The following is a 12,089-nucleotide window of genomic DNA, read 5'->3' as shown; positions in this document are numbered from 1 at the left end:
AAATTGCTTCTATAATTATCTTTCTCCCATTCTAGATTATAATGGCATATAGGTAGATTAGACCTTTTCTGTTAAATGTCCCATTTGTCTCTATTGCTGTTTTCTATACCTTCTCTCTTTTTTTATTATGCGTGCTTTAGTTTTAGTAGCTTATACTCACCTCTTTTTCTTTGTAAAATCTGGTATTAAACTCACATACTAAGTTTTTACTTTCAGTACTTGCATTTTTCAGTTTCAGAAATTTTACTGAATTCTTTTTACATATTATATTTATTTGGTGAAATTCCTTATTATTTCAACTATTTTCTTGAACATATTCATCACAGTTATGTTAAGTTAGTATCTTGATCAGCTGTGGGTCTATTTGTGTTATCTATTTTTCCTTTGGGTCCTCTTCCTTGGTGTGTTGTATAATGTTTGTTAAATGCCAGACTTTGCATGGGAGAAATTATAGCTACCTCTCACCACAGAAGTTTCATCTTTTTCTCTGGTAAGCTACTAGAATACATAAAGGTAGACACCTAAATCCAATGAGGAAGTGATTTGATTTCAGACTGAGTCTTAGAACTCATTATATCAATCCTACCTCTATTTTATCTCAATTTCTAGTATACAGATGTCAGGGGCCCCAGATGAGAGCCTGGGGTATTAGCCATGGGCTCTCTTCTTTTCTGGGTCCTGAATTCATACTTTTGTTCTCAAAGCTCTAAGAACTAGAAAAAGCTCTGCTGAGCTTGTCATCTGCCTCTTATCCCACATAGCTTAAGAGCTGGCAAATTCTTCAAAGGGAAACACATGGAATGTCAGGCTTACTTCTCTATACTGCTCTTCTCTCTAGAATCTTGGTCTCTCAAATACTGGTTATCTTAGAAGGCCTAAATTCTAATTTTTGTCTCCTTAGTCCCATGAAAGAAACAGAAGTTTGCTCATATTTCTCTGCTTAGCAGCTGCTCTTTCCTGGTATCTCAGCCTTTTGCCCTGCCCTGCTTAAAAAATGGCACATGTCCCAAGGAGAAAAATAGCAAGAAGTATGTTGAGATCACCTCAAGGAATTTCTCTCCCTCTTCATAATTTTGGTCCCTCAAGTTATAAACTTCTCAGAATCTCTCTGATGACTACAAACAGATGTTTTTCATATTTTCTTTAGACTCCAAAGTTATTAGCCAAAGTAGAAGTACACTGACTTTATGGATCATGTTTTTTTGTGTTGTTTCTTTCCACTACAAGATGGGGCTGTCTCTTATAAGAAAGCCTATAGTTTTGAAGGAAAAATATAACCATGTAGACTTATTTTGTAAAACAAATTTACTGAGTACCACTTTAGTGTCCTGGTGCTGTACTGCACACTGAGTATACAAAGAGTAATTAGCACCGTCTTTGCCCTCAAGGACTTCCCAGTCCAGTTGGATGACAAGCAAATACAAACATGATGTGCACAATGTATTAAGTGCTGTCACAGATCTGTGCATAAGATTCTCCCACAAGCAGAGTAAAAGGAAATTCACATAGTCAGGCAGTTGGGGAGGGAAACAAAACAAATCCTGTCATTATGGTACATTCTGATTTTCTCCATTTAAAAGGTCCCTACTGCTGTACAGGATCAAAGGACACACCTCCCCAGGTATTGTAGAGATGAGTCAAAGTACTTTTAGTTCTTTATTGTCCACTACATATTAGTTACAAAAACACTGTGTAAAAGAATTGAATGTAACCTATATATCAGTTGGGACCTTCTTACCCTCTGGATTTCAGGGTATAATTGGCCCAGACTCCAGACAATTCCACAGCCTATGATATCTGCTAATTTTTAAAATTTACAATCTCAGCATCCCCAGAGCTTCTGCCTCCCACAACTTTATACTGTCTTTAGTTGTGCTCCAAGTATGGTATGTCTATTTGGAATCTTTATGCTTTAAGAAATAAAAATCCCAACTCAAGCAATAAGTAAATTGAAGATTAAAGGGGTTTTACTGACTTACCTAACTGGAAAATGAAATTGTAGGGTAAGGACTGGTTAATTCAATGTCACAATATGTTATCTCTGGGTTCTATTGTTCAAATTATAAGCTTCATGTAAATTTGGCTTTCTTGTGGTAATAGCATGCAACCAAGACCACATTATTCTTCATTCAAGTCTATATGAGAGAAGGTTTTCCTCTCAAATTTCTAGCAAAATTCCTAAATTTCATCCTTTCATCCTTATTGTACCAGCTAATGTTAATGTCCCTCACTGAAACTATGGCTATGATCAGGAAAATGTATTAATAATACATGGGGTGAGTGGGGTCGTCTTTCCTCAAGCACAAGAACTGTGATTGAGGGGTGTACACCTGAATGAAAATTTGGGTATTGTTTAAGCAAAAATGTCTGCTACATCCACTGAGACATAAAAGTCACTTCCCATTGGAGTTCCTTCTAAAGAATCTACTTGTACCCAAAGCTCTAATGGAAAATGTAGGTGTTACCAAAGAGTTTTTAAGGAACACAGAGGTTTTTGTATATTATAAATATTACAAGGCATATCTTATAACAAAATTCCATTTTAGTTATGGTTGCTCCCCTGTCAATTTTCTTCACAGCTCTCCCTTACCTGGTATTATCTCCCTCAGACTTTTCCCAAAGGAACTGTCTAGATTCTCTAACTCCTTTTTCTGGTTGGGAAGCATTGATACTAGGCAGCAAAGGACTAAAGTGAGGGGTGAGGAGTATGTGGGAACTTCTATCTTAACACTTACTCTTACATCTCTCAAAGACAATAGCGTCCTGAAAAGAATTAATGGAGAATAAATATTTCTCCATCTTATCACATTATTATCTTTTTTTAGAAAGTGAATATTTCTACACAATAAATTGTATGCAAAATAACAGCATTTTTCATAATAGCCAAAAAGTGAAAACATTCTAAATGTCCATCAACTAGGGAAAGAAAACCCAAAAGGTGCTCTATCTGTAAAACGAAAGACTACTGAGCAATAAAAAGGAACAACTACAGATAGGTGCGGCAACAGGAATGAACCTCAAAAACAAAAAGCTAAGTGAAAGAAGCTAGATGAAAAAGTCCATATATTTTGAGACTCTATTTATCCTGAATGCCCAGAAAAAGCAAATCTTATAGACACAGAAATTAAACTATTGGTTGTCTGGGCCTAGGGTGGGAGTAGGGATAGATGGCACATAGGCATGTGGGATCTTTTTAGGGTGATAAAAATGTTATAAAATTGGATTTAGATGATAGTTGTACAATTCACTAAACTTACTAAAAATGATTCAATACTTAAAAACTTATTCAAAATCATTAAATACATAACTAAATTTATGGGTACGTAAATGACACATCACTAAGGCTTTTAGAGCAAAGTAGGTGTGAACATGCTTTGGTACCTGACATGTGAGTGAACTGCAGATGCATCACTTCCAGGGGGACACACCGGTAGCCAGCACGTGCATCACTTCACCTCTTTTCCCTGACTCAGTAGTCATGGTAGTAAGAGTTTCGGTCAGCCTGGGTCTCGTGGTGACGACAACAAGCAGAGCCTCTGTACCATCCTGCACTGAACATGTACTATGAGCATGAAGCAAGCTGTTGTTTGTTCAAACAAAGCCACCGGGAAGAAATATCAATTTAAAAAAAAAACACATACACAATACAAATGAGAGATATTAATAACAAGACAGTGTTTTTTATTATAAACCCTGATTTTTTGTAGCCTCAAATAGCCTAATATTTAATGGCTTGAGGTTGGTTATATTCATCATATAATTAAGGCTTTGAAGCTTTTATGGATAGAAAAAGAAAAGCATGTTTTGCCTCATGTACACCACACAGCCATGGTATGAGACAGTAAGTTTCACTTGCTTCCTTGATTTTTCCGAACTCATAGTCTTGTAACAATGGGACAAATCCAGGAGATACTTTGAGCTTCTAAAAATAATTAAAAAGTCAAACAGATGCAAGGTGTCTGTGCTTTATTCTAAAGTCAAAATGATTTATGCTACTTATTATTTAATGACTGATGCTTTGACATCCTCATTGCACAGCTGCAATTGAAAATATGAACACATCGTGATATTTATATTGGAGGCAAGCATTTTTGGTTTTATACTTTGTATTTAATTCATTCAACATTCTTTTCATTACTGCTCTGTCTCTCCCCTGGCAAGAATAAACTTATGCACCAGGCTTAGATCAGCTGTCAGAATCCGTGAGCTCTGAGAAGGCCCTAAATTTGGCAGAATACCCTCCCCCTCACATGAGATATACCAAATGAACAAGCTGAGTCTGGGCTTTCCACCTCTCACAACCCAAATTTTTCAAAAGTCTTTAAACTCCTTCCTTTTCCCTTCAGGTCTCAAGGGGCATAGTGCTGATAAGGTTTCTGTTCATCAAAAGGATGGAACGGCAGTGGCTCTGCTATTCCCAGGACACCTCCTGCTGGAAAGGGCGGCTTCTCCCCCGAGAAGCTATTATAAAGAACAGGAGTTCTCCAGCTCCCATCAGGAATGTATCACTCCACTTCAGTTATTGTTCCTGTGGATTCCTTTTCCTCCTGTCTCTCTCCTCCACCCTCAAGCAGTTTTTAAAATCCATTACCTAGGGAGTTTCAAATTGTATCTGACCTATTGATTCCAAGAGATGGCCGTGTTCAATGGGCATGCAATACAATATACAACCTGGAGCCCAGAGAAAGGCAACTCGCTGATGAAATGAGGAATACAGCACAGTAAACCACAGTTTGGAATTTTTAGGGAAATGAAAGAAATATTTATTAAGTGTTCTGATTTGGGGTTAGAAAATGAGATGGTGCATATGAAGAGGCTGTGTAAGCCTTCTGCAGATGTGATATTGCTTTTATTAATAATATTTTGTAAATCTAATCTCAATTAGTTCAGAGGTATTGATCAAGATATGTTTCATCTCCATTTCTTTTCTGGATTTTAAGATGCTTTGTTGCTGGCTTATACCTATAATCAGAGGATGTTTGACAGGCAGGAGGACATGATACCAAAACCTGTCAGTTCTCATCCTTTTGCAGTTCCAGGAAAAGGTTTTGTGGAAGGTAGCAAGAGCACTGCAGAAGCAAACACTGCTTAAGCCGCTTTGTATTGTGGAGCATCCATCAAAGAGGAGTCTGCCAGAAAGCTGCATCTTTTGCACTTTGCACTGGATACGAATATCCGGTCTAAGATAATGGCTATGCCATGGTCCAAGATATTGGATAATTTAATTCTGTTTAATTCGACCAAATCTTTACTTCATGCTAACCTGTGACCCAATCACTATGTTACTCTCTGGGGATATTAAAAATATGTAAGACATGGTCCGCAACTTCAAGGAGTTAAGAATATAATTGAATTGGTTAGAAAAAAAGGGGGATAGAGGGTGTTACAAATTTTAGCAGATTCATTTTTTCATTTATTTTCTTTAATGAATTAGCTTGGATAATCAAGAAATAGTGATAGTTTGGAGGAAAAATGGATATGTACAAACAAAATGGAGACACAAGCTCTTGTATTGTGCCTCAAGCAATAAAGCCTTCTTTCTCTCTGTTCTTCCGCAGAGTAAGTGGGGAGACATAGAGGATTAGATATATAATGTGTGGCCACTCTTCAGTAACCACTATTGAACTTCAAAATGAGTTTAGTCATTAGCTTTGACAAATGAGGAGCCTGTTATTGATTTTTACACATGTCTATCATGGGATCTATTTAAAAAGAACAGTCAATTCTAAGAAAGATTATGTTAATCTTATTGGTTTGATTTAATAATGGGAGGGGGCAGAGCAGAGAGTGAAAAAGAGAGGCTCAGAGATTGGCAATATCTGTTTCATTTTCTTAAATCAATTCAAAAAACAATTTGGAAAAAATTGAGTATGTCTGTCTTTTCTAAGAAAGCTAAGAATATATTGATAAATCATTCCAGATAATGTTAACCAACAGCTTGAGAAGTTCACAAAAAAGGACATTGACAGGAGGGATACAATTACTAATTTATTTGTCTTTTTATGGTTCAGTTAAGAGTATCTTAGGTAGTCTAGCACATGGCAGCTCGTCAAACTTCACAGGGTAGCTGTCAGAATTTTGACTGATGTACAAGCACTACTTGCTCATGTTTGCCCTTCCTTTCAGTGGAGTGCACACAGGTAAGACAGCTTGTTGGTAATTTTTATTTAATGCTCCCAGGATCTGTGGCTACACTTTTATTGAAAGTTCTGACAATAAAATTCTACTCCCTGAAATTTCCAAGGTTTCTTCTGCAAGCACTTCTCCACTTAAACAAGATCTTCCTCTGGGATTAGGTAACTCTTGAGGGTCTTTTCTGATGCCTTCTGATCTTGGAGACAGCTGTTTAGTATGTTGGAGACTGTTTTATTTTGTTTTGTTTTTTGTTAGCTTTACTAGAAAGGCATCTAAAAGAAAAACAAAACACAAGGAATTAGCAGTGCAAAGGCACATCAGGGCTTCAGGGAGGCCTTCATAATTCTGAACTGGCACATACCAAGTTGTAGCCAGTTTGACAATTTTTAACCTCTCCCCACTCCCTCTCTCTACTCCTCAGCTCCAATCCAATCCACTCATTACATAAAACTGTTCATTTCATATTCTACTTTCTAAATTTCCATTGATGTTTAGCTATATCTACACGCTACCAAAAGGTTGTCTCTTTTGTTAGCCTACCAAATTCTCCACAAGATTGTCTCTGGAGAAAAGCAGGTTGTTGAATCTTCAGAGAGAATGTTCGCCTGACCTTCCCACAAAAGTCTACAAAGATCAGATAGATACATTAGGAACAGGGCTATATGTTTTTGTATTTTAGTTGTACTTACAAAAAAATCAAACTTTTTCTTAGAAAAATCATTTTACCCTGATAGAAATGTGGTTCTTTTAGGTCTTCAAGGATTGTTGGTTATCCTGTGGTTTGTGTGAAGTCCAGATGTTTTCAAGATGGTGTTATGTGTGAAAATCATATATTTAGACAGATTTCAGCTCTTAGAGGTTCCCTGAAGGTAAGTAAGTTTAACACTTTAAGATTCAAATGTGAACATAGACATTTATTTAAGATTTTGCAATGTTCTAGAAATTCAAATAGGTTACATTTCAGTTATGTCTATAATCTCTTCATATTTTATAATATGTCAATAAAGGCTCCATTAACATGCAATTAAGTAATATGATAATCAAAAATGTCAATTTATTCAATGAAATTATAAAACGTCCAAGTTGATTTCAGTTTTGAGAAGATTTTGAAGTCATCAATTTTTCAGAAAATAGAAAATCTACCTTAAAAAGAGTTAAAATTAGTATATCTTTCAAGTCTGTAAGATGATATGCCAACAACTCTCAAGCTGGTGTGAGGACTTGCTGCATTGTATTAACACAACGGTAGTTCTGCTGACATTAGAAATTCCTGTAGATTAATATTCAGCTATTCATTTGTTACCATTTGGTCAAAACAAATCCAATAACCTTTTCTCAATTATTGAACTTCACTTTTCTAGACTGTTTGACGCTGTTTACCATCCATTTCTTTTACACAAATTTCCATGAAACTGAACTCACCTACTTCTGCTGTCACAACTCACACCCCTGATTCCTTGTTATCTTCCCCTCCGATTTCTCTGCCTTCTCCATATACCGTGCGCATCATGGATTTTTCCAAGTTTCCATTCCCTTTGTACAATGTCTTAATATTCTAGTTTATTCCATGCAGCAATTTTCTTCCAAACTATAGTTCCAAATTTGCTATTGCCTGCTGGACATTCTCCGTAAAAGTTGTCTGAACTTTAAACCTAACATTCTAAAAATGAGTTTTCACTGTCTCTCCACCACCAAATTTAAAACAAAAGCTCCCACAGATTTTCACATTTTCTGTCAATGATATTGCCATTTCCCTAGTTATCCAGGCTTGGAAATCTTAGTTATCCCTCAGTTATACATACCTCTCACTATGAAGGTGCTCTAACTCCAAATGATTAAATTAGAGTTCTAACTCTGAACTGTTATTGAAGTTCATTTTCTTCTTTCTATTTTTTTCTGCAAACTCATTTTTTCACCTTAATGGGAATATTGAATAGGTCCCTAAATGATCTCCCTACTTCTAGTCTTTGGCTTTGCCAATCTACCCATCAAAGTCACTTGTACATCAACCATCTGACCATTCTATTCTTCTGCTTGGGAAAACCAAACAAGAAGAAAAATGCTTCCTATTGCCTGGAAAGCAAGCCCCAAATTCCTCACCTCACTCCATCTTTTCTCTTGTCTTTGACTACTTCTTTCTCTAACCTGTTTTTTAATCTACATGTTCTACTATTCTTAGGCATATACTCCAAGTTTTTAACCAGGAAAAAATATTCTATGTTTTCTGAATGTAACCTGCAATTCCCTACCTTACACGTTTGGTAAGTTTTCATGCCAGAAACAGCAGGGAGAGGGGGCAGATTGATCACTTTCTTATCTGTGCCTGCTGGCCACTTAGCACCCTAAATACATAAAGCCCAAGTGGAAACAGGGGACTGGTACTGAAATTATAACTTCAAGGAAAGTCTCTATCTTTGAAGCTCCTGACAATTGTACTGTTGCAGCTAAGTTTGTTCCACATGGGACAACTGGAGCAACCACTCTTCCCATCTTATTAAGTCCAGACTCAAATTCTGTCACATCCACTCAGGTTTCTTTTCTTTTTTAAATTGAAGTAATTCCTCCCAACACTTCTTTAACACCTTTAAAATTTCTTTAATGAGCTATTTTCTGTCTAGTATTATATGTGTTTATGTACCTACCTTACCTCTCCTTTCTAGTTTATAAACAAGATAAGAAGATAGTTTATAATACTCATTTCTCTATACTCCATATCACCCAGCACACGCATTCAAATATATGAACTATTTGCATCTGCTTAACTAAACTGTTTATAGTAGCATGAATCAGGTCCGATTCTCTCCACTTTTAATCTGGCCTATTTCATTTGGTTTTTGCTCTAACATCATAAGCCACTAATTATTTATATTTTTATTCAGCAAAGACATTGTGCCTGTTATTTGGCCTGTTCTTTACTGATCAAATTTATTTTGTTTTAAAATGATTCTCTACTTCCTTAATATATACTACATCTTTACGGAGAAATGGATGCACATAAATACATATTCATGGGCACACTCTTAAGTGAACATATGCATCTCTTTATATACACCTATGGTCTTACCGCTAGGATTTTGTCAGATGATAAATTTCTTTGACTCTAGGACAGTGACTTGTGTGTTTAACTTTTTATGTTCTGTCAATACCTTGCTCAAAGCTGGACATATAATCAGTGTTTAATAAATGCTTAGTATCTGAACTTTTCATAAATTATTGTATTTTTTTAAAACTCAAAATATAGAGCATTGGTCAGTCATATTTGCATATGAATTATAACAATTTTTAATATTTTTATGTAGGATTGCTTTTCATTTCTCAATTAAATGTGATCTCGAAGTCACACATAAAGCAGAAAAAAATATTTAACCAACATTTGGGGGAGGCAGTTTTTCCCCTCAAAATCAAATTGAAGAATCTGCAGAATGCCATGTACAGTTATGAATTTGGAGTTATCCTGAAGCTGGCAAACATCTGCATTTTCCACATCTGGGGCAGCATCTGTTCTGCATTGTTAGAAGAAGAAAACAAGAAAATTGGGGTAAATGCCACAGCACAATATCAAATTCTACAAATCTAACAAATGTATTTATTTATTGTTGATCAAGTGGCCAAGAAGCAGTGTGAGGCCCATGCCAAGATGCTTGATAATTGCATTTCTCAACTCCCTTTAGAAAACGCCATACTCCAGGCCTGAGAATAACAAGCTTTTGCATAACAGCACTGGGGCCTATAAATAAGAAACTCATTAAGCTACCTGTAGCAGGCCTCTACCCCGGCCCTGCACTGGCTTGGGGAGCTTAATGAGGTGATAATGAGGAGAAAATGGTTTAGCTCCTTTTTGGCCTGGTTTGAGATGGGTAGGGAAATCCCAGTCTTCAGTGAAACAGCCACCATAGAGCCCAATTCATCATTCAGGGTGGGTCTATACCAGTGAAATAATTTGCTTCTAGGCCCTGAAGTTATTTGGCTCCCCTGTCTATGGAAACAAAGCAAGCTATTCAAGCACATTTCAAGGGACTGTCCGAATAACACCAATAAAGGGTGTTAAACTAGCTGGTCATTAGCATTTGAAGGGAATGGTCAAATAACACCAACAAAGGGTGTTAAACCAATCCACATTGTGGGTAGGAGGGTGGGAGCCCTCTGCAATTCTAAGTGGATTAATGCCAGCATTATTTTCTCACTATGAGCCTGGCCTCCTCGCTAAGATTTCATATTCATTGAAGGCTGGACCAAATCTTCTTGGCCAAGCTCTCCCCTTCATTTCCCTATAAAGAAACTAAAGCAGTGAGCTGGGATTAAGAATATAACATTTAGCGTATTAGAGACGAGAAGAGATCAGATTATCAAACTGTTGGGCATCTAGGCCACAATGCCAAGTCCAGTAGGATGTTCTATGGCAGTCCCCAAGAAGGGTCCCAGAGAATAGACCAGTGATCAGTTTCATCTGAGTCAAGCTTTTCTCATTTACACTAAATGCTGCTGCTGCTGACCCTCTCCAACTAAAGGAAAAGTGAAGGAAAAACCCAAAGGGAAAGGTGAAATTAGACTTTCAAGAGGAAAATACCTCAATGATCACTTAGTCCATGTTTCAACCAAAACACAAATTCTCTCTATAATGTCCGTTAGAGAAGGACATTATCCTCTAGTTGAGGGTAGCCCAGGAAAGTCAGGAAAACGTACTGCTGGGTTACAGTCAAGGATGAGCCCTGGGGGTGTTACTACTCTTCTACCAGGTGGGGAGCAGCAGGCCGATGCGTGTGTGCTGCAAACCCAGGAATGTCACTTACAGTATTTTATTCTTCGGATACCTTTGCGGAGTACACCACAAAAACCTCAGTTTTGTAGATAAGAAAATGTCAGCTAAGAGAGATTAAATAGTTTATCCTGCCCAACACAGCTACGAAGTACTCGAGCCAAACTTCACACCCAAAGAATATGGCTTTCTATGGAACACTGTTGGGACCAGAGAACCTTTCTACGTCAGCTGATAGGGGGCAGTGATAAATTGAAGATAACGTTCAAGTAGAGGATTTCAAGTAAATCACAGCCTATTGGACATATGGATTTATCTTTACCCCACACCAAATCAACCACAGAAAATAAAAAAAAAAAAAAAAATTGAAGCTCACAAGGACAAATATAACAGGAGAGATATAGAGAGCGGTTAAGAAATGTGCACATTATTTAGCAAACCAAATAAATTTATAAATAGAAGTTGAATTCTTATCCATAAAGGATGGGGGAAAGCAATGCCAGTAAGAGGCAAGTCAGTGCATGCTGTAGAAAGTGTGTGTGGTGGGGAGGGGGCATGGGGTTAGGAGATGCAACCGGGAGCTCTGAACCAGGAGGCAGGATGGAGCCGAAACAGGAAGACTGTTTCAACATCTGTTCAGCTTCCTGAACCCCTCCTCCAGGTCACCAGGCTAGGTAAATGTTCCCTCCCACACCCCTTCACTACCCCAACCAATTAAGCTTCTGTCTTTTGGTCACATTGATCCATATTCTGCCATAACCTTAAAACTCACCAAGTCCAAAAACTTTACTTCCCCTTTAAATCCAAACTTCCCACTGAACCTCTTTGTTTTGGTGAATTTTACCATCAATTTCCTAATTATCCAGGCATGAGTTTTCTTCAGTTCTAAGTTCTTTTATTATTCATTATATTTGATACAAAAATGAGAATATATGTATGTCCTGAAAGTCAGTAGTTATATGAATACTCTTAAACCCGCCACCACATTTATGACCCAGATTGTAAACACAGTTCTGCATTTACTGGAGTGTTCCTTCTCTACTCCATCCTTTGCTTCCTCCTAGAGGAAATCGCCATTCTGAATTTTGTGTTTTTCATACCCTTGCATTTTTTAGATGTCTTTTTGCATATATATGCATCCCTAAAGAACATGCTGCTGATAGTTTCTTTTGAGCATTGAGAATATAATCATCCTGTA

General features: G+C 37.1%; 1 long non-coding RNA gene across 1 annotated transcript; it reads right to left on the bottom strand.

Moving 5' to 3' along the window:
* Positions 1-5,975: 5,975 nt before the first annotated feature.
* LOC123640784 lies at positions 5,976-7,141 on the bottom strand. The gene is made up of 3 exons (XR_006736051.1): positions 6,862-7,141; positions 6,676-6,759; positions 5,976-6,407 (listed from the first exon to the last, which is right to left on the bottom strand). It is a non-coding gene; the product is annotated as an uncharacterized LOC123640784 (long non-coding RNA).
* Between the last annotated feature and the right edge of the window lie 4,948 nt (positions 7,142-12,089).

This window comes from Lemur catta, chromosome 1 (assembly GCF_020740605.2).
Source record: "Lemur catta isolate mLemCat1 chromosome 1, mLemCat1.pri, whole genome shotgun sequence".
NCBI classification, from domain to species: Eukaryota; Metazoa; Chordata; class Mammalia; order Primates; family Lemuridae; genus Lemur; species Lemur catta.
The sequence above is the reverse complement of the archived record's forward strand: the minus strand, read 5'-3'. Positions and strand labels throughout refer to the sequence as shown.